Raw genomic sequence first — 21,804 nt, forward strand, 5'->3', positions numbered from 1 at the left:
CGTCATGAACATGGGGACACGAAGCCAACAGGAATACATATACCAGAAAAAGGAGTTCATAAAGCCCATAGAAGAAATTATTAAATGTCCTTGGAAAGACTGAGGGGAGACTCTATCGGCAAAAGCAAGAGCCAGCTGATGGGTGAAGAGCTCTACTGCACGTTGTGAGATTAAAAAGGAGGGTCAAGAGAATCCCCCGGCGGTCCAGTGGTTAGGGCTCGGTGCTTTCACTGCTGGGGCCCAGGTTTGATACCCGGTCGGGGAACTAAGATCCCGCAAGCCATGGGGCGCGGCCGAAAAACAAAAAAGCAGGTTCAAGGGTAGTACTGTTTGTGCAAAAGGAAAAGGAGGGATCAAGAATCTAATTCATATTTGCTTATATTTACATAAAGAGACTCTGGAGGGATACGTAAGAAACTAGTAACAATGGTTACCCACTTGTGGGGTGAGGGAGAACTGGGTAGCGGGGGATAGGGTGGTGGGGAGACCTTTGAATACAGTATAATTTTTGAACACTGAATATCTTATCTATTCCAAAAATTAAATTTCAAAAAGTAGAAACCTTGAAAATTAAATATATGATAAACAATACTTAAAACACTCAACAGATCGGCTAAAGAGTTGACTGGACAAAGCTAAACAATAGATTAGGGAAATCTCCCAGAATACCGTCCACAGAGATAAAGAGACAGAACATTTGAGAGAAAAGTCAAGAAACTTGAAAGATAAATTAAGATATTCTAATACCCCATTTAACAGTAATTCCAGAAGCAGAAAATAAAGAGAATGGAGGAGATGAGGAAATCCTCAAACTTCCCCAGGGCCAAATAAATGTATTAATCTATAGAATGAAAGGGACCACAGAGAACCCAGCAGGAAGAACAAAAGAAATCCAGCCCTAGACAAACAGTGCTGAAATTTTAGAACACTGGAGAAAAAGAAAAAACTGTAGAGCTTCAGAGAAATAAACAGTTTAACTACAAAGAAATAGGAATCAGGCAGCATAGACTTATCAACCACATTAGATGCCATGCCAGCAGGTAATGGAGAATTATCTTCAAAATTCAGAATTTTTTTAACCTAGAATCCTATACCTAGTCAAGAGTATTCATGTGGAACAGCAAAATTTAAAAATATTTTTAAACATGTGAAGGCTCAGAAAGTTTACCACCCACAGAATCTCTGGGGGAAAAAATTTACTTAAAGACTCATTCAATCAAAATAAATAATGAATCCAAAAAGGAGGAAAACAAGAGATAAAACAATCAATGATGAGCAAATAATCAGTAAAACTTATGACTGTTGATGCATAAAGTACAAAACCCCCAAATCTCATATATGCAGATATCTTTAAACATCAAGAGAAAAAAATGTTTAGATATGTGTGAAAACTTAAGGATACCAAAAGAGCTCAATTTCACCTGTCATCAGAGAAATCCAAGCTAAAACCACAATGTGATACCCACCAGAATGACTAAAATAAAAAAGAAATTAACCAGGAGTTGGCAAGGATGTGTGGCGACCACGTATGCTTCTTGGGTACATAAGTTGATGCAACCACTGTTGAAAACTGTTTGGCAGTATCTACAAAAACTGAGCCTATGCATACCCTATGACCAAGCAATTCCACTTCTAGACATACGCTCAACGGAAGTGCACACAGCCCGTTTGCTTAGGGCTGGCCTGTAAATGTATATAATATTGCAAAAACTAACAGAACTAGGAATCATAGTGGAAGTCTTTAACACAACTCTCGGAATCAATAGGTCAAACAGAAAAAATAAGTGTACAGACAATATAAGTTATAATTAATAAATTTGAGATGAACATATAACTTTGTACAGGGAAAAGTCACTAAAACTGACAGTTTGTTAGACTACAAATTAATTTGTTTTTCATCTTTCAGCAATATAGCAGAATTGAAGTCCCCAGACCTTCCAGCTACAAAGTATCTTTTAAAAATACTAGAAAAAATAATATATATATATAACTTTGGAAACAATAGGTTAGAGAAACCTGGTGAAGTCAAAATTCAAAAATGTGGACAAAATTAAAGGAATTTTCAGATATTATAAAAACAGAAAAATATGTTATCACTGATGGAACTTCTACAGAATGTACTTCAGGGAGAAGGAAAGTGATCCAAAGAAGAGTATCTGTGATCAAGAAGGAATGAAGAGTGAAGACAATGGTAAACAGGTAGATAAGTTTAATATTAACCTAGAAAATAATAATAACAGCAATAATGTCTGATTTGAAGGGTTAAATTAAAAATAGAGCAAAGGCCAGATGGGAGGCCACAGGAATTAGAGGCTCTTGCCTCCATCAGAAGGAGATTGATTACATAAATGACCTAATCTTTCGATTCAAAGGCTAGAATTTGAGTAAAATAAACTCAAATTGAGTAGAAAGAAAAAGAACAGAAATTAATGACATAGAAAAAGAAAAATGAATAGGATTAGTCAATAAATCCAAAATCTGGTTCTTTGGAAAGACTAATAAAGTAAGCAAGCATTAAGCAAGTCTGACCAATTAAAAAAGAGAAAAGGCAGACATGCACACACACATGCACACACACGCACACACACGTATGAACAAGAAAAAGTGCACCACAGATATGAAAGACTTTTTTGCTTGCAACAGACAACTATACACATTATGCTAACGTATATTAAATATCAACAATGTTAATGATTTTCCAGGAAGATATAAAGTATTAGGTTGACTTTGGAGATAGAAAACCTAAGAAAAGTCAATGATCATGGAAAAATGAAAAGGTAGTTAAATACTGATACCAACTTCCTTAAAAACAAAAACAAAAAAAACACCAGCAGCCCAGGCGGTCTGCAGTCAGATTGTGCCACACTTCAAGGTGCAGACCGTTCTTCTGCTTCAAAGCATAGAAAATAATGGAAAGTTTCCCCACTTAATCAGTGAGGACAGCATAACCTTGATTATGAACTCAGACAAAAATGGGAGGAGGGTGAAAAAATATATACCAATCTCTTACAAATATAGATACCAGAACCCTAAATAAAATGTTAGCTAATTGAATCTATCAAACAACCCAGACGTGTATTTTAAATTATCCCAGGATTTTATTGACAGAAAAGCTAGCAGAATAATCACCTATGTTTAATAATGTTAAGAAGAAAACTACATGGTCATCTCAATACATGCTATACAAAAGCATCTGGGGGGAAAAATCAACAAAACAGAAACTTACTTAATCTGATAAAGAAGATACTTAGTGAAGATACACTGGGAACATCCCCCGAAAACCAAGCCCAAGACAAAAATGTCCTATTTTACCCTTAATAGTCCACACTGTGGAGAAGGTGGTCCATAGAAAACAAGGAATGAGCACAAACGCTAGAAAGAGACATCTGTTGCTTCTTAACAGAAGAAAAGATTACGCACCACAAGCAGACACATCAACTTGAAAAACTATTAAAACAGAGTTCAACGTGGAGGCTTCAGATCTAGTTTGGGGCACCAAATTAAACCCGCTTGCTTTGCGAGTTCATCGTACAAAGCCATTTGCTGTAGAGTTAAGGCATCAGGGTTGACAGGTTTTGCTGCCCTCACCCCGTCTTAAATGAAACAACATCTTGTTTGAAACTAGATGACAAAAGTCTTCTGAAACCAAAATTTGCTTTGAAGGGTTGACTTGTGCCGACTCCACGGGACTTTATCTGCTGCCTGCAGCGCCCGCAGCTGCTAATGGATAAGCGTGTCGACCAGTCCGCGAAATTCTCCCGATAGAGGGCAAGGGAGAGCAGCTTCCCCGGAACGCGTTATTTCTAACCATACACCGCTTATTATATAAACTTACCTGCTGGTAAATACAGCGCCCACAAAAGAAAAATGAGGTATTCAGGGTCCCACTTCCTTTAAAAAAAAAAAAAGAAAAGAAAGCATCTAAAACTAACTGTGCTTCCAGGATGCGCAGGGAGGAGGCGTCCCCGCTGCGCTCCTGACAGGCTGCGCGCATCCCGGGCCACCGGGCATCCAAACGGCGCCCGGGTTCCAGGTGCGCCGCGCGGGCCCCGCCAGCGCAACGGTGCCCACGGCTCCGCGGAGCCGGGATTCCACGGGCCGGCCGGCCCCCGCCACGCAGCACTCAGGACAGCTCCCGCGGGGCCGCCGCGCGCCGGGCCGCTGGCGCCTCTGTGGCCCAGTGTCCGCGGCACCGGCCTCCGTCCTGCGCTCCTGGACACCCCCGGCCCGGAGGGGAGGCCGGCCACCTGCCGCGCCACCCGCTACACGGGTCCCGGCACCCGACTGGGCGGACAGGACGCCGCCTCAGTGACGGGCAGCCCCGCGCCGGACCCCGCATCCCGGACCCCGCACGCCGGACCCGGACACGCAGCCCGCGTAAACGACGCCGCTCAGGCGTGAGGAATGGGCGGTCGGCGTGGCCCCTACTCACCGGCCAGCGCTGCTCTGCAGCCCGCAACCGCCGCGGCTTGCGCGCTCGCTCCCGGACTCCCCGAGGGGGCCCCCGCCACCAAGCGGTGCCCCGGAGGCGCCGGCAGGAGTCGCGAGCGAGCAGCGCGGGGCAGCCTGGGAGATGTGGTCCCGCGGCCCTGCGCCGTCTCTCGCCCGCGCAGTGCCCGGGCCGCCCAGCGTGGTACCTGTATCCCCAAGCTCTGTGCCCGGGCCGCCCAGCGCGGTACTTGGACCGCCAAGCTCGGTACCCGGACCGCTCAGCGTGGTACCCGGGCCGCCCAGCTCGGTGCCCGGACCGCCAAGCATGGTACCCGACCAGCAGCTTCAGCATCGCCTGGGGACCTGGCGGAAACGCAAACTCTCCCTCCCCCTGAGGCTACGCAGGGTTTGCTGCATTGAAAACTCTATGGGGGCGGGGGGGGGGGAGCCAGCAATCTGCCTTTTGCAAGCCCTTCAAGTGATTCTGAAGTTTCCTCAGGTTTGAGAACAACTGCTCTACATCCCCCCGACCCCCCGACCCCCACCCCCGCCAAGGGACCTCATCTCACCTATGGCATCAGTTACACACATAGCACACGCACACCCATACGTCCCCAGGTGCACCGCCGGCCCAGACCGCCCCTCTCCCTCCCTCCGGCAAGTCTCAGTGTCCACCCAACATGTCCTCGAGGATGCCTCTGAGACACTCAGACTCATCAGGGTCAACACCAGACTCGGGATCCCCGCTACCCCCTTCTGGTTCTGCTCCAGTGCGCCTCGTGTCCACTGCATTCATCGACGCGGAAGTCACCTAAGACCTTAGCGGAAGCCGAAGGGGCAGAATGGCAGGACACTTAGTCATACTTGAGGGAGGATCAGAAGAGGAGAAAGGAAGGGAGCAAGGAAAATACCAACCCGTCAAGACGTGAGGGGAGGGGAAGGACAGGTGCCGGTGTAAGGTGTAAGAGTTCCCTGGAAGTGTTACTGAGGGAGGGTTGTTTAAAGATGTTGAAGTATTTATGACAAGAATTCAGTTAAGAGGGGCTGTGTGCTACACAGGAAAGAACAAGATAGCTCACACTGTATGATTCCTAAGAAGTTGTACATATGTGAGCGGGCAGGCAGAGTCTGAGGGCAAGTAGAGGAATGAGCCAGGGCTAGAGGTTCTCAGGGGCCATATGTCCCCACACCTTCCCCCCACTCGCACCCAGGAAAACTTGCTGCGTCTGGATACACTGTGGTTGTCACACTGGGGATGCCACCGCCATCTAGTGGGTAGAGGCCGGGGACGCTGCAGCGTATAATGTTGGCACAGGACGGCCCCGCAACAAAGAAAGATCTGGCCCAAATGCCGAAAAGTGCTGAAGCTGAGAAGCCCTGAGAAAAGAAGAGAGGAAGTTGTCTGTGAGGACAGACAGGTGTGCGTGTGTGTGTGTGTGTGTGTGCGCGTGTGTGTGTGATGCTGAATCTAAGCTGAGCAAGAAAAGAAGTAGGAGGGAGAAAGCTGAATGGCTGAAGGAAGTAGTGGGTCAGACAGACTGGGAGTTCTGATGGAAGTCAGTGATTTATTTATCTTACTGGAGTCATTGAAAAACCAAGCTAGAGAGGAGCTTCTGGTAAGGGAATAGGATGGTCACGGAGGCCCAGGTCAAGATGTGAGGATGGATGTCTAAGGTGGGGGAGAGGCAGGGTCCCTGAGTACCATTATGTCAATTGCACAGCCTGGGGTTGGGGCAGAGGAGTGGAGTAAATGAGAGACCAAGGTCACGTACGTGGATGCGGAAACCACTGACACACACGGCAAGAAAGTAGAGAGATATCAGGAAGGGGAGGGGAGAGGGTGGTAAAGGCAAACGGTTGAAGGCTTGGACAAGAGTGCCGGGGGAGGTGTGGGCTGGCCCTGTAGAGAAGAGCAGGCTCAGGTGTCCTTAGGTGTTCTCAGGACGGTCAGTGTTTCCATCAAGGCAGAGGTGGAAAAGTGGAGCCACCCGGAGTGCTTGAGGTTAAAGAGGGATTTGCAGGTTGTGGGGCAGATATTCCAGGGGATTCTGGGTTGGGATGGGAAGGGTTCGGGAGGTGGGTTTAGGGGAGCAGGGGAGAGCTAGATCAGGAGCAAGAAATACAGAGCATGGGGGGACGTAGGGGTGGGGTCATGTCTTATGTCTTGGAAGTTGATTGAGCCTTAAGACCAGAGAATTTGCAGGTGGCAGGGGGGAGGGGGGAGGGGGAGACATTCATCCTGGCAGTGTCTGTAATCTCAGCAAGTCCTGTGACAGCAGAGTTCCTCACCCTGAAATGGTGAGTCTTAGTTACAATAAATTCCTAATAAAAAACCTATTTCATTCCTGGAATAATCTTACTATCATATATTTTTTTTAATTGGGGCTTGATTCGGTTTGCTAATACTATAGGATTTTTACACTGATATTCAAAAGTGAGAGTGGGCTATAATTTTCTTTTTGAATGTCCAGTACTGTCTGGTTTTCAGAATCAAGGTTACGATCAACATTTGGAAGCTTTTGTTCTTTGCTTTTACTCTGGAACAATTGAAGTAGCATGAAATTTTTCTGTTCTCTGCGGTCTGATCACTGTCTAGGTGAAACTGTGTGGGCCTGACGCTTTCCTCGGGATGAATAACTCTTTAACAAGCTTCTTTATTTCTTCTGTGGTAATTTCACAATTTAGATTTTTAAAACTCTTATAGAGTTAGTTTTGATAAATTATAGTTTCCTCAAAATAAATTGTCCAGTTCATCCAGATTTCCAAGTGTATTTCCGTAAAGCGGAGCAAAGCATTCTCTTGGGAACTTTTTTTTTTAATAAATTTATTTATTTATTTATTTTTTGGCTGCGTTGTGTCTCCATTGCTGCACGCAGGCTTTCTCTAGTTGCGGCGCACGGGGGCTACTGTTCGTTGCAGTGCATGGGCTTCTCATCGCGGTGGCTTCTCTTGTTGCGAAGCACGGGCTCTAGGGCACGGGGGCTTCAGCAGTTGTTACACACAGGCTCAGTAGTTGTGGCTCGCAGGCTCTAGAGTGCAAGCTCGGTAGTAGTTTCCCAGACCACGGCTCGAATCTGTGTCCCCTCCATTGGCAGGCCGATTCTTAACCATTGTGCCACCAGGGAAGTCCCTCTCTTGGGAACTTTTTAACTTCCCCCTAATTTCTTATTTTGTATATTTTCGCTTTCTTATTTTACAGTTTAAAATTGTATTTTTCTTTTCAAAGAATCAGCTCTTAGATTTATTTTTTAGTTCTATCATTTTTTGTCACTATTGTTTCCTAATTCATTAATTTCTGCTTTTATCTTTACTAGTTTTTTTTTAAAATTTCTTCAGGGGTATTTTTGTTGCTCTTTTTCTAACCTCTTGAATTGGACGCTTAATTTTTCAATTCTTTTTGTAAATGTAGGTGTTTAAGGTTAAGACCCAGCCTTTAGATACAGATATGTACTATCTTAGATATAGCCCATAATTTCTGATGTAACTCCATGATTGCTATTTTGTAAATATTTTAAAATTTTGGTTTTGACTTATGGTTGATGTGGAATGTTTTTTTAATTGAAGTAAAGCTGACTTACAATATTATATTAGTTTCATGTGTAAAACATAGTGATTCAGTATTTTTATATATTACAAAATGACCACCACTGATGTCGAGTTTTTTAACCTGAAGCAAGAGTATGAGAGTTTTTAAAATTCCAGGCGTTAGGGTCTTTTGTTTCTGATTTTGTGATTAATGTTTAGTTTTATTTCATGGTGATCAGAGATCAGAAATCAATGTTGCCTGTACTACTTTATTTTTTTTTAATATTTGAGTTTTCATTTGCAGCCTAAATAGTGTCAATTTTTGTGAAGGTTTTAAGGGCACTCAAGGAAAATTCATAGTCTCTGGTTTTGGCCTAAGAATTTTGATATGTATCAATGAGATATAACTTATTAACCGTATTATGTAGGTCTTCCATATCCTTAGATGTATTTTGACCTGATGTAATCTGAGAGAAGTAAATTCAAATCTTTGACTGCTACTGTGTTTCTTATTTCTCTGGAGTCCTACTTTATAAATGACGATGCTATGGTATTTCTGCACAAAGAGCCCTCTTATATTATATATCCCTCTTTTCGTTATAAAGTGACCTTCCTTGTCTCATTTAACCTTTTGACCTTTGCCCTGAGTTTAACCTTGTCTGCTATGATGACAAGCCTGAGGAATTTTGCTTGCTTTAGCCCAATATCCCTTGGCCCTTTTATTTTCATCATTTCTGAAGCCTTTATCTTAAGTAAATCCCTTGAATAGGGCACCAAGTTTTGCTTTGTGATTCAATCTGAAAGTCTCTTTTCTTGGAATAGATGAGTTTAGCCCTAACATGAATGTGAATTATTTTATGCCATGTTTTCAGCCTTTTTAGTCCTTCTTTATTTTTATATTGCGTGCTTTGTGTTTGCTTTGCCTTTGTTCTAGGTGTGTTTCTCCTGATCATTTGGAAGGTTTGCATGTTTATTCAAGCAGCTGCCTTTACAACGATAACTTGACAGGATACTCTGTTTCTCCAGACTGTTTCCGTTGACCCCATTCTGAACAATGTAACACAGCACTTTTCCTCTTTTTTCTTTACCCCTTCTCCTTCTCTGCACTCAATGTCAAATGATTTCATTTTTCTTTAGTGTTTGTTTTTTTTCATTAAATATGTTTATACATACCTCTGTTATTTGATTTTTTAATCAGTTTTAAATGAGATATTTCAATCCCTGTGTATAACAGATGAGGAAACCAGTGAGTTTAAATGCCCCCTCTTTTCTTTCCCTTTGCATCCCTATTTTTGTTAATTCTACCATTCCCACATTACTGGGTTTGTAAAATCATCCGTTCTGCTGTGACCATAATTCCCACATTTGTTTCGTCCCAGTCCTACAGTTAAACAGGTTCAGAATCCCTTTCACCAAAGCGTTTCCCCTGGATCATTTCGTTTTAGATTTCACCTTGTGATCTCATCTTGTGAAGATCCTGCTTCAGTAGTTTCTTCAAGAAGAATTTATGGAAATGATAGTCTCTGATGAGCTTTTCATGTTCAAAACTGTTTGTTGCCTTTATCCTGAAAAACAGTTTGACAGACTATAAAATTCTTGGGTGACATATTTTTTCTTGAGGATGTAGATATTGCTTCCTTATCTCCTAGCACTGAATGTTGCCATAAACATCTGAAACCAGCCTGACTTCTTTTTCCTTATACGTGATTTAATTGCCTTGCTGCCCCTATGAAATCTATAAACCTCATTGTTGTACATTTTGGAGTTATCATTCTGTGCCTGTGTTTCCTGGGACAGAGTGGATTGACTGTACGGATTCAGCTCTTCTTTTTATCTGATCATTTTTCTTAAATCTTTAAATATTTGTTTTAATACTTTATTTCAGTCTAATTCCTGGGTGCACAAGCACCCTTTTCCCGTTGTTCCTGGAAAGTGCCAAGGTCTGCCCTCACCTTGGTAGTAAACTTGGCTGGCTCTTCCCAAGAGATCCAGGTTCCTCCTGTTTCACTTCTGTCAGCCCTCACCTGTTCTGGAATTAACACCTGTCTCCTAGCTTTATTAAAAATGGTGTTTCTGCTTCTGTCTCATATTCCTCCTTACTCTTGCATAATTTCTGAAAGAGGACTGGGAAATTCCAACTTTATTTCACCATGTCTAAGCCAGATCCAGTTTCGACCCTTTCTCAGCCCCTTCTATTACTTTAATTTCACCTGTGTCAGGGGACCATATCGTTGACTGTCCAAACCTGGATACTATGAGCGTGAAAGAGGGTGATATTAATGTGATGCTGGGACTCGCATTGTAACCTGGGATTATCTCTGGGAAAGCGAGAGGTGTGGCCACGCGTCCTATGGGGTGCTTGTCTTTGGATTGTCGAGTTTGGAGTTTCCATGTGCAGACCTATTTCAGCTGAACAGCCTTGCTCCCTCCCTGCCTGGCACAGTTACAGGTCCCGGCACTGGCCCTGTGGGACCTGCAGTCCAGACCCCCAGTCCAGTTGTTAGCTGGGGTATTAAAGGTACTGCAGATCCCCTCACCAAACCAGAGGCTGGCTTAGCTCAGTCCCCTGTCCTCCCCGGTCCCTGAATGGCTGCTTCACAAACTGTAACCCTGGACAGGTATCGGCTGCAGCTTTTCTTAACACCATTTCAGGAGCCAGGAATCCCCCCTCAGGTCCTACAGCCCCATCTTTCATGAGGCCGTTTCAGTTCTTGTTGCCCATGAGTCGAGCCCCCAGCCTCCACTGCCTGATTTCAGACGGGGGCCCAGCAGTCCAGCGGCTTCAAGCCCGCAGCCCACTTTGCATCTCTGCCCCCCTCTAGTCCATGGAGATGCGGCAATGTCTTTGAGCCTGGATACATACTTAAATTTTATTATTTTTATATTTCTTTGCTATATTTGAGGAATGAGTTTACAGTGCTATATTAAATAGAAATATCTATGTGATTTCTACTTTGGGAAATATTCCATTCATAAATATTAGGCCACAAAGAAAAAAATCTCAAAAAGTTCCAAAATCAACAATCACACTGACCCTAAGGCAATAAAATTAGAAATTAACCACAACATGATGTTACAAAAATGATTCAGGTCAGGGAGGAAAAAGGAAATGAACATTAAAATTATCCACTCTCTACAGAAATAACCGGCAACATGAGAGTTACCTGTCAAAGCCTGGGGGAGGTTGACAAAGGAGGACTCAGGAAAATTGATCACCATATGTGAATTTATTTGAAAACAAGAAAAACAAGCCCTAAAAATAAAGGAATCAAGTTTTCAACTCTAGAAGCTAGAAGACTGTAAGTGGAAGAAAAGGATTAATAAGAGTAAAGGCAGAAAATGTTTGACCTGGTAATAAAACAAAATACTGGTCCTGTACCCTCTACACTCCTACACCCAATGCCCAATTTTCAGTTCTTTCCTTTTTTTTTTTTTAGGTCCTAGTCATTAAAAGAAAATTTTATTGAAGTACAGTTGATTTACAATGTTGTGTTAATTTCCGCTGTACAGCAAAGTGATTGTTATACATATATATATACATTCTTTTTCATATTCTTTTCCATAAAAACACCAAACATTGGCGAGCTCAAATTTACACCCATTCAGCCGGGTGCAGAGAAAGATGTCCAGCCCTGCTGACCGGTTTTGCTTCAAAATTCAAGGTCCCTCAGCCCTCAGCATTCCCCAGAAACCCAACTGTGTTTCTCTCCCTCTTCCTCTCCATCCTCAGACCTCCAGCACTTCCTTCCCCTTCCTCAGCCTCAGCTGCTGACCTTGCTGAGAACCGGACGCATCCAGGGGGGAACTTCCACGTCCCGCACATCTCTGTACACCTGCGTCCAGACGGGCATCCCCACCGGTGGGGATGAATGAACAGTCCTGGGGTCCCACCTCGGTCCTCCCCTCCCCAATCCCCACTCCGGCGCACCTCCCACCCGGCACTTCCTCCTCACTCTGCTGCTTCATCAGCTCCCTGCTGTCCCAACAGCACATCTTTCTCCTGTCTGATAAATATTCTTTTTCTTTCTTTCTTTTTTTTTTGGTTAAATATTCTTTTAACCTCACCTCTCCCTCCAGCTACTATCCCACAAGTTTCTTTCCATTCCCAGAAAACTTTTTCCGATGATCTGTCTGATGTGCTGACTGTGTCTCTGTGTCTGATGTGCTGACTGTGTCTCTCTTCCCCTTCTCCTGTGAGCCCCCTCCCACCAGACTTTTGTCCCAGGCCCTCCAAGAAATACTCTGGTGGAGGTCATCAAAGACCTCTACAGTCCTACACCCAATGCCCAATTTTCAGTTCTTTTTTTTTTTTTTTTAGGTCCTAGTCATTCAAAAAAAATTTATTGAAGTACAGTTGATTTACAATGTTGTATTAATTTCTGCTGTACAGCAAAGTGATTCAGTTATACATATATATATGCATTATTTTTCGTATTCTTTTCCATTATGGTTTATCACAGGATATTGAATATAGTTCCCTGTGCTATACAGTAGGACCTTGTTGTTTATCCATCCTGTATATAATAGTTTGCATCTACTAATCCCGAACTCCCAATCCATTCCTCCCCCACCCCCTTCCCCCTTGGCAACCACAAGTCTGTTCTTTACGTCTGTGAGTCTGTTTCTGTTTTGCAGATAACTTCACTGTGTCATATTTTAGATTCCACATATAAGTGGTATCGTACGGTATTTGTCTTTCTCCTTCTGACTTACTTCACTTAGTGTGATAATCTCTAGTTGCATCTGTGTTGCTCCAAATGGCATTATTTCATTCTTTTTTATGGCTGAGTAGTATACCATTGTATATATGTACCACATCTTCTTTATCCATTCATCCGTTGATGGACATTTAGATTGTTTCCATGTCTTGGCTATTGTGAATAGTGCTGCTATGAACATACGGGTGCATGTGTCTTTCTGAATTAGCGTTTTCTCCAGATATATCCCCAGGAGTGGAATTGCTGGATCATATGGCATCTCTATTTTTAGTTTTTTGAGGAACCTCCATACTGTTTTCCATAGTGGCTGCAGCAATTTACATTCCCACCAACAGTGTGGGAGGGTTCCCTTTTCTCCACACCCTCTCCAGCATTCGTTATTTGTAGACTTTTTAATGGTAGCCATTCTGACCAGTGTGAGGTGGTACCTCACTGTACATTTGATTTTCATTTCCCTAATAATTAGTGATACTGAGCATCTTTCCATGTGCCTCTTGGCCATCTGTTGTTAAGTCTGCTTTGGAGAAATGTCTATTTAGGTCTTCTGACCATTCTCCAGTTGGGTTGTTTGGTTTTTTGTTGTCCAGTTTTCAGTTCTTAATTCTACCTGATCTTTCAGCAGCATCTGACCCAGCCCATCGCTTCCTCCTCTTAGTAATACTTTTCTCAGCCACACTCTTCGGGTTGTCCTTCTCCTTCTGGATGGACCTTCTCAGTCTCCTTTGCTGGTTCGTCCTCATCTTCCCACTCTCTTGACCTTGGAGTGCCCCTGAGTGCAGTCCTTAGACCACCACTACACTCACTCCCTTCGTGAGCTCACCCTGTCTCAGGGCTTTAAATGCCATCTATATACCAGGGACTCCCACATTTTTATCTCCTGCTGGGAGTTCTCTGAGCTCCATCCTCATATATCCAACTGCAATCCTCAGCATCTCAAATGCAATTTGCTCAAAAGTTAACACCTACTTTTCTCTTCAAACTTGCTTTTCCTGAAGCCTTTCATATCTTAGTTAATGTCAAATCTAGCCTTCAGACGAAAAATGTTGAAGTCATTCTTACTCTTCTCTCTTACACACCATATCCAATCTTTCTGTCAATCCGGTTGGCCCAATTTTTAAATCTATTCCTAAATCAATGAATTCTCATCATCTGCCCTGTGACCACCTGGTCCAAGCCACCGTCCCCTCTCACCAGGTGGTCACAGGGCACTGTAATATATTTAGCTCATGGTGAGATGGACCACTGAAAGAGCTGAAAGAAGCTCCAGGTTTGGGTTCCGTACTTGGCATAAAAAAAACAATGTGCTAAGAAAATTCAGAAACCAGAAGTGCATTTGAGGGTTTTGCTGCCACCTAGAGGACTGATGTAGTACTGAACTAGGCACCCTGAAATGCAGAGCCCCAAAGAGTAGGCTGCTTTTAACAGAATACCCCAGAATTATTTGGAGCTTTGAATAAGAACTTTTAGATGTTTTATGCAGGGATTCATAACACTTTGGATCATGGGCTCATGTTAAGATGTGATGAAACAATGAACACTCCAGATAAAGGCACAAACCAATCCCACCCATTTCCAGGGATCCTGGGACCCCCCCAAGACCATAGCCAGGTTCAGTTTCCAGTTAAGAACCTCTATGTTACATGGGAATTAACTACAACTTCAGAATTCAAATTCAATTTCAAATATAAATACACTTTTTTCATATGGAGGCATGTTCCTGCATGTGACATTGGCTGCATACACACAGGGAGCCATTGCAGGAGTGAAGACATTTCTGCGTTCACAGATGGGATTAAATGAATGGCCAAGGCTGAGAGCACTGGTTTTGGGGTCAGACAGCTGCATTCTGAATCTGGGCTCTGCCACTGAGGCAGAATCTGTTAGTTGCCCCTAATACCCATCCTTACCCTCTGACATGGAACGAGAACCCCCAACTATATGAAACGTGTTGTTTCAGAAGAAACAAGGCTCTAGGTCCAGACCCAGTGTTGACCCTCAACACAACAGGATGTTGACCCTGCTTTGTTCTGAGCACATCAAAACACGGCTCTGTCTAGATGTCACCAACACGCCACCCTTCCCGCAAATCCCAGAATAACTATGCTGTCCCTTGTTTGCTGAGTCCTCCCCGTGGGTGCTCAAGTGTGCAGTTCCTCCTTGCAGGAGGTAATGGCCTGATTTTGTCGGATGGCAGGTTCGTCCCTGGGGGCTTGGGCTGCCTGGGCCATAACCGTGTGCCTGACACATCTCTGCTTCTGGGCTTTGTCCCCAGTAGACTCTGCAATATTTATATTGTGTGATGCTGGGAGCATGTGGGTTTGTGCTCCCTTCTCACGACCGTCTTCTGAAACCTGCCCAGGGATTTCCTCCTCGGCTTCCTCAAGTCCCGCTGCTCTGCAGGTGTTTCTCCCCTCACACCCCTCAGCCACAGGCTCCACTCTCAGAACACTTAGAACAGAGACTCCCTCTGCAACCCCAAGAGCAGCCGTATCCTTCTCTCCCACCCCCTCCAGACTGGGTGATCATAGCACCTGGCAGCCTATGTCAATGAGCCACTGGAGCAGGTGGACTCCTCCCTCTGGCGCTGTGCCATGGCAGCACTGCTGGCACCTGCACAGGAGGGGTGACATTCCAGGAGCCGGAGCGCGAATCTCAGGGGGACGGGATGGTAATCAAGCAGGCAGCCAAAGGTTGGTAGAGTGAAGCCACCAGACCTTCCTGACCTTCCTCCAAAACAGGGCACCTGTACTGATGGTCCCTTCCTGGGGGCCACGGTCTCTGCCCCCAGTTGTCCTGAATTCCTGTGAGTGTCCTGATGAGGTCCTTTTCATACCCCAGGGCCTAGAACAGCGCCTAGACCTTCAACATAAATAAATAACAAAAGCTGGCTTCCCTGGTGGCGCAGTGGTTGAGAATCCGCCTGCCAATGCAGGGGACGTGGGTTTGAGCCCTGGCCCTGGAAGATCCCACATGCTGCAGAGCAACTAAGCCCGTGCGCCACAACTACTGAGCCCGCGAGCCACAACTACTGAAGCCCATGCGCCTAGAGCCCGTGCTCCAAAGCAAGACAAGCCACTGCAATGAGAAGCCCACGCACCACAACGAAGAGTAGCCCCCACTCGGCGCAACTAGAGAAAGCCCACACGCAGCAACGAAGACCCAACCCAGCCAAGAATAAATAAAATAAATAGATTTATAAAAATAAATAAATAACGAAAGCAATAGAACCATTGCAACAGTAACAGCTGTAGCAGCGACTACCTGTTGAGTGACTTCTATAGGCTCAACTCTGTTCTAGGCACTTCCAATACATTATCTTTATTTTTTAAATTCATTTTTATTGGAGTATGGTTACTTTACAATGTTTTGTTAGTTTCTACTGTACAGTAAAGTGAATCAGCTATACAGATACATATATTCTCTCTTTTTTGGATTTTCCCATTTAGGTCACCACAGAGCATTGAGTTCCCTGAGCTATACAGTAGGTTCTCATTAGTTATCTATTCCAATATATTATCCTTAAATTCACAACCACCCCCAAGAGGTAGGTGATATTTCCATTTTACAGATGCCACTCATCAGCGGTAAGTACTTTACTCAAGAACAAATATAGCGTTGGGGTAGATATCCAAATCACTGTTCCCAGACCTACATTCTTTCTGGTAAGACATAACACTCATAAATGGAACATTTAGGAACCGGTGGAGTCGGTCTTCCTGGATAACCCGGTGGAGACAACGGTTAAGAGATGGACTCACCTAGTCCTGCAGCTGCAGTGAGGAAACACCAGACAGGAAATCCCCATTGGCCCCGTATACACAGACCATCCCCAGAACAGGGCCTCCCTCTTTCTGGGATATGGCCTCACCATCCCTCTTCTCCTCTCACATCGGGAGGGGGACAACTCCGGTCTTGCCAGCTCCCTGGCGGCACAATTAGCCAGACGGATTCCAGAAGCCTGTGCAAAGAGGGTTTGTACAAGACCCAGCTGCTAGCTGTTTTCTCTGCTTGGCTACAGGGTCGACTTGTCTGACAACACTGAGGGCAAAGCTCAGTTTCTCTACACGTTCATCTGTTATAAAAAATTCTTACGAACATCTGTGCCCGGAAGCACGTGCAGGCTTGAGTAGTCTTTGGATGGAAAGTTCATCCTTCAGCACCTCGGTCTGAGGAATCCCAGTTCGGGCAGGTTCTGGCCTCTGCTTGTGGCTCTGCTCGGCTTACAGACAAAAGCTGTCTGGGGACGTCTGCGTTTCTGCTGCAGACCCGGGTATCACACTTGCTTTCTGAGTCCCCTAAGTCAGGGCAAAGAGAATCAGGAACTGAAAATCATTCAGCCACTTCACAGTCTCAAAAAGACACCTGTGCAAAACCTGGTTATTATTTTCAAATGAAATGAGTCATCAGATTTGACAAACCAACCCTTTACGCAGCATGGCACAAAGAAAGAGGGCTTTAGAGGCAGAGGAAACCGTGTTGCAATCCTGGGCTCTGCCTTTTTAGCTGAAACGTTTTAGGCAATTCATTTGCCCTCTCTGAAGACTCATTCGCTCATTTGCAAAATGAGGCAAATAATAACACCTAAGATCTCAAGCTGCTGTGAGAATTAAATGCACCATTACTTTAATCAAATAAAAAGTCCCTTGGACAATATCTGGCATTCAGTACGCACTCAGCAAATGTTAGTCTCTCATCTCTAGCTTTTCGTCTAGATACTAAGCATCTCAGGATGGATCCCCATAGTAACAGAATATGGGAGATATGTCACCCAAATTCATTTTAAATGAATGAGTTTGATGGTATTGTACACAGGCAATTAAAGGAGGGGACAAGAGCACCGACGATAAAGTTTCGGGCTCGCTAGTCTCCTTTTGGGGGAAGGGAGACAAAACAATTTGCGGTTAAATGTCCAGCCTACACCCTAGTCACTAGAATCAGGCAGACTGGTTAAAACAGAGCCCACCTGAGACCCTTTTTCATCTGCAAAATGAGACCTCTTATGGGAATTAAGTTTTCTAAAAGTATGTCTGGTAGGTGCTCAAAAATGATAGCTGAAAGATGGATAGACCTAGAGATTATCATATGAAGCAAAGTATGTCAGAGAAAGACAAATATCATATGATATCATTTATATGTGGAATCTAAAGAAAATGATACAAATGAGCTTATTTCCAAAACAGAAATAGACTCACAGACAAAGAAAACAAACTTATGGTTACCAAAGGTGATAGCAGGGGAGGGGGGGAGATCAATTAGGAATTTGGAATTAATATATACACACTACTATATATAAAATAGGTAAGCAACAAGGACCTACTCTGTAGCACAGGGAACTATACTCAATATCTTGTAAAAACCTATAAGGGAAAAAAGACCCTGAAAAAGAATATATATAACTGAATCACTTTGCTGTATGTTTGACACCAACACAACATTGCCAATTAACTGTACTGCAATTAAAAAATGATAGCTGAAATTCTCACCTTAAATTAGCACGTTAAAGAAATGGGCAGTCAAACCTCCAGGCTCCACAGATGCCCTGGAATCCGTGCACCTTTGCGACCCTACAAACCCATTCCCTCGGCTGCACTCCTGGCCGCTCTGAACTTGCCGGTCTGGGGTGGGGTGGTGGGCCGGGGTGTGAAGCGCGTGGTGTTTGCCCACTGCTTCCTCTGATCCCTGACTTGGGCCATTCCGGACCCTCTCGGTCTCAGCTGGCTCTACTGCCAGCTCTGCACGGGCTCCGGACGGCTTCGCGCAGGGGTAACCGGACAGCACCTCACCTCCCGCCCCTCGCTGTGCCTCCCGCCCCGGCTCCGGGGCTCCCATACTGACCGCGCCCTGAGGTCTGTACCCCAGCGCTGAAGCGCAGGAGACTCGACGCCCTGTGGGGTGACTCCCCGAAGAGTGCGGGCTGGGAGCCGGTGGGCGCAGTTTGTACAGTTCCCCGGACGCAGTCCCACGGACCCGGCGGTCCTGCCCACTCACGGGCAGCCCACTCGGTAACACCGGCTCCCACTGGCTCCGCCCCCTTCCCCGCTTCCCTCCCCCCGTGAAGGCACCCTTGATGCAGCCCTGCTGGGAGCCCTCTGCTGCAGGCTTTGCTTTCTGTGGTTGAAATTTGGGAGTTAGGATATTCACCAGTATAACAGCAATAAGAGGACTGTTATAAACAACAAGGTCCTACTGTATAGCACAGGGAACTATATTCAATATCCTGAGATAAAACCATCATGGAAAAGAATATTTTTAAAATGTATATATATGTACAACTGAATCACTTTGCTGTACAGCAGAAATTAACACAACATTGTAAATCAACTAGACTTCAATTAAAAAAAAAAAAGGCACTGTTGCTGGTGGGGAGTGGAGGAGCCAGTCGCCGCCAGTGAGTAGGGAGCCCCATGCAGCAAGATTACTCAGGCTCTCACCTGTGGCCACAGGTGTAGCTGAGGCACTTAGCGTCCCTGTAATGACCATGCGGTGGCCTGGCTGCCAGTTGAAAAACGGAAGGGGTGGGGGGCTCAGGGTGGCTAATTGCCAACTCGGGTCACACCGTGAAAGCCACCGACCCCTTGTAAGGAACAATTGCAGGACGGACTCTGCTGCAGAGCAGGCCCACGGTCTAACTGCAGGAGTGGCAGAGCTGAAAAAGAGTGCGTGGTCCCAATGGGACCCCACCTGATGGGCAGGCGTGGAATCCGACCTGTGAAATGGGGGCATTTGAGAGGATACCCCTGAGCAGCTGAACCTGCAGACCCCTCGAGCCCCCTCTCCCCTCCAGAGGAGGTGGGACCACGACCTCAGGGGAGGCAGGTGCTCTGCAAGGTGCCTCTGGTTCTGCTGGAGATCTGCCCTCCACTCCTGATGGCCTCAAAGCAAACAGCCAAGGCCAGGTCTCCACACAGCCATCCCCGCTTTGATGAGAGGAAACAGCACACGTGCCAAAGGACTCGTGGGGGCCACTGCACCTGGGCAGAGACCGGGGTCACACGGGAGGGTTTTGAAGCTCTCGGACTGGGGAACAGGTGGAATATAAGCCTGGATAAGGGGAGTGTTTTCCCACTTGGGGGCCTTTGTCTGAAAGTCAAGATCCAGTGGTACAGCAAGAATGCCCAGGGCTGTTCCAAATAGACTGTTGGGATGGAACTTGGCCTAGAGAAATGGGGACTGACATAGTCTTGAGGAAAGGTGAGAAGGGCTAAGGAGGTGGAAATGTTGGAATTGATTTACTGTGTAAGAAGGACACAGCCTCTATTAAGGCCACTGGCCTGAGATGCTTAACGGTGGCAGTGCTCTGTCGGCTAGTGTGGCCAGTGAGAGGTGGCCACAAACGGGAAGAGGAGGCCAGGTGACTGCACTGAAATATCAAAGGAAGGCGAGTGTAATTATTGTGCCAGAAAACTAGGCTGGACCAGCTCTCAGGGCTCCTTAACCCACAGGGATCTGGGGCAGTGGCTATTGGGTCACTAGTGGGTCACTGTGTTCCTAGTGGGGAGAAAGATGGACAACCAACTAGGACACGCTGACTTATATAATTTAAAAATAATCAAGAGCTCATGAGCAGAAGGCTGATGTCAGCTGTCCTAATGGAAAATCACGTTCCCTCCCAAGTTTCCAGGTATAAGTCAGTTCACAGGCCCAGCACTCATTGTTTGATAGGGAAGTCAGCTCTCCTTAAGGAAGGTCCTGCAACACCACCACACCTATATATAGCAAATATTTCCCCAGTCATCCCCCCAGAGAGACTTGAGGTCATTTTCCAGGGTATCTATGCACCAGGGAAGGGAGAACACCAGAATTTCCAAGGACTTTGTGATATGGGATCTGTAATAAGACTGACTGAAACCCAAAAACTCAAAACATCACATGCTCCTGTGTTTAGAATGAAGGCCTATGGAGGTCAGATGATAACTAGTCCTAGCTCCAGTTTAGCTGACAGTGGGCCTAGGGAGTCTTCAGACCCACCCTGTGGTTATTTCCTCAGCCCCCAAGTGGGAACTAGAGTAACACAGCAGACACTCTCTGTCCCCGGCCCACATACCCTGGGCACTGAAACCTGACAGCTTTACTGCAAACACCTGTGACTCTTTGTGTGTGGTCTTCCTTTAGCAGCTGGCCTGTGCCTGGAGCAGGTTGGACATGCCAGAGGACTGACAATCCTAGGTGAGAGAGGTGGGGAGTCCGAATGTCCTGTGTCCTGCCAGAGGCTCCATCAGCTGACTGTGTTTCCTGGGAAGTCCCAGAGGTCACTCCCTTCTCTGAAACAAGAAGGAATGAATTAGTGAGAAGGCCACTGGGTCATGAGAACCTGAGTGGTGGCCCAGGACTTAGGGGAGGAGATGCTGCTATGGAACTGTGCTCCCTACTGTCAAGGGTCATAACAGGACTCCAGGATAGCAGAGCCCACATGACAGCCCTAAACTGTCAGAGACGTGGTGAATATAATTGCCACACCCGAGGTGGGAAAGGTGCCAGAGGGTGACTTGACCCTCAGGATATGTGGAATGGCTGATCTAATGATGATTATGTCCCTGGAGGGAGATTGATGGGCAGTGTCATGGACTGAATGTTTGTGTCCACCCAAGTTCACATGTTGAAATCCTAACCCCCAGTGTGATGCTATCAGGAGATAGGGACTTTGGGGGTGACTGGGATCAGTGCCTCTGTAAAGAAGACCCCAGAGAGATCTCTTGTGCCATCTGCCTTGTAAGGGCACAGAGAGAAGACAGCCATTTATGAATCAGGAATTGGGCTCTCACAAGACACCAAATCTGCAAGGAAAAAATGAAAGTTCACTGGAGGAAACCAAAAGTCCCAATGATGACAGCTTCTCATTGGCTGAGCTGTGGTGTTTTCCATTGGCTGGGCTTGTTGCTGGGTGAGAAGAAAGCCTTCCTTCCACCCTCTGCAGTAGTAGAGCAGTGGCACTTCCTGTTCAGGGGTGTAAGGTACCTCTCTCCATCTCCCCGTCAGTAACTGATGTCTTTCTGTTGGGGTAATTAATGGTGAGGGGTAGGGGGGGAGACCTCCCTCTACAGGCCTTCTCAACTCCAATTTTAGTTGAGGTTTCCTTTTATTAATTATTAATTTTCACAGTAACCACACTAAAAAAAGTTCAAAAAGCAAC

At 45.5% G+C, this 21,804-nt stretch overlaps 1 protein-coding gene across 1 annotated transcript in view; it reads right to left on the reverse strand.

Moving 5' to 3' along the window:
• Positions 1 to 4,564, reverse strand: part of SPECC1 (sperm antigen with calponin homology and coiled-coil domains 1) — a 243,523-nt gene extending 238,959 nt beyond the window's left edge. Inside the window, 1 exon segment of the mRNA XM_059998552.1 lies at positions 4,433 to 4,564. The gene's annotated coding sequence lies outside the window, so the exon portion shown is untranslated.
• Positions 4,565 to 21,804: the final 17,240 nt, after the last annotated feature.

Source organism: Delphinus delphis, chromosome 19 (assembly GCF_949987515.2).
Source record: "Delphinus delphis chromosome 19, mDelDel1.2, whole genome shotgun sequence".
Lineage (NCBI taxonomy): Eukaryota > Metazoa > Chordata > Mammalia > Artiodactyla > Delphinidae > Delphinus > Delphinus delphis.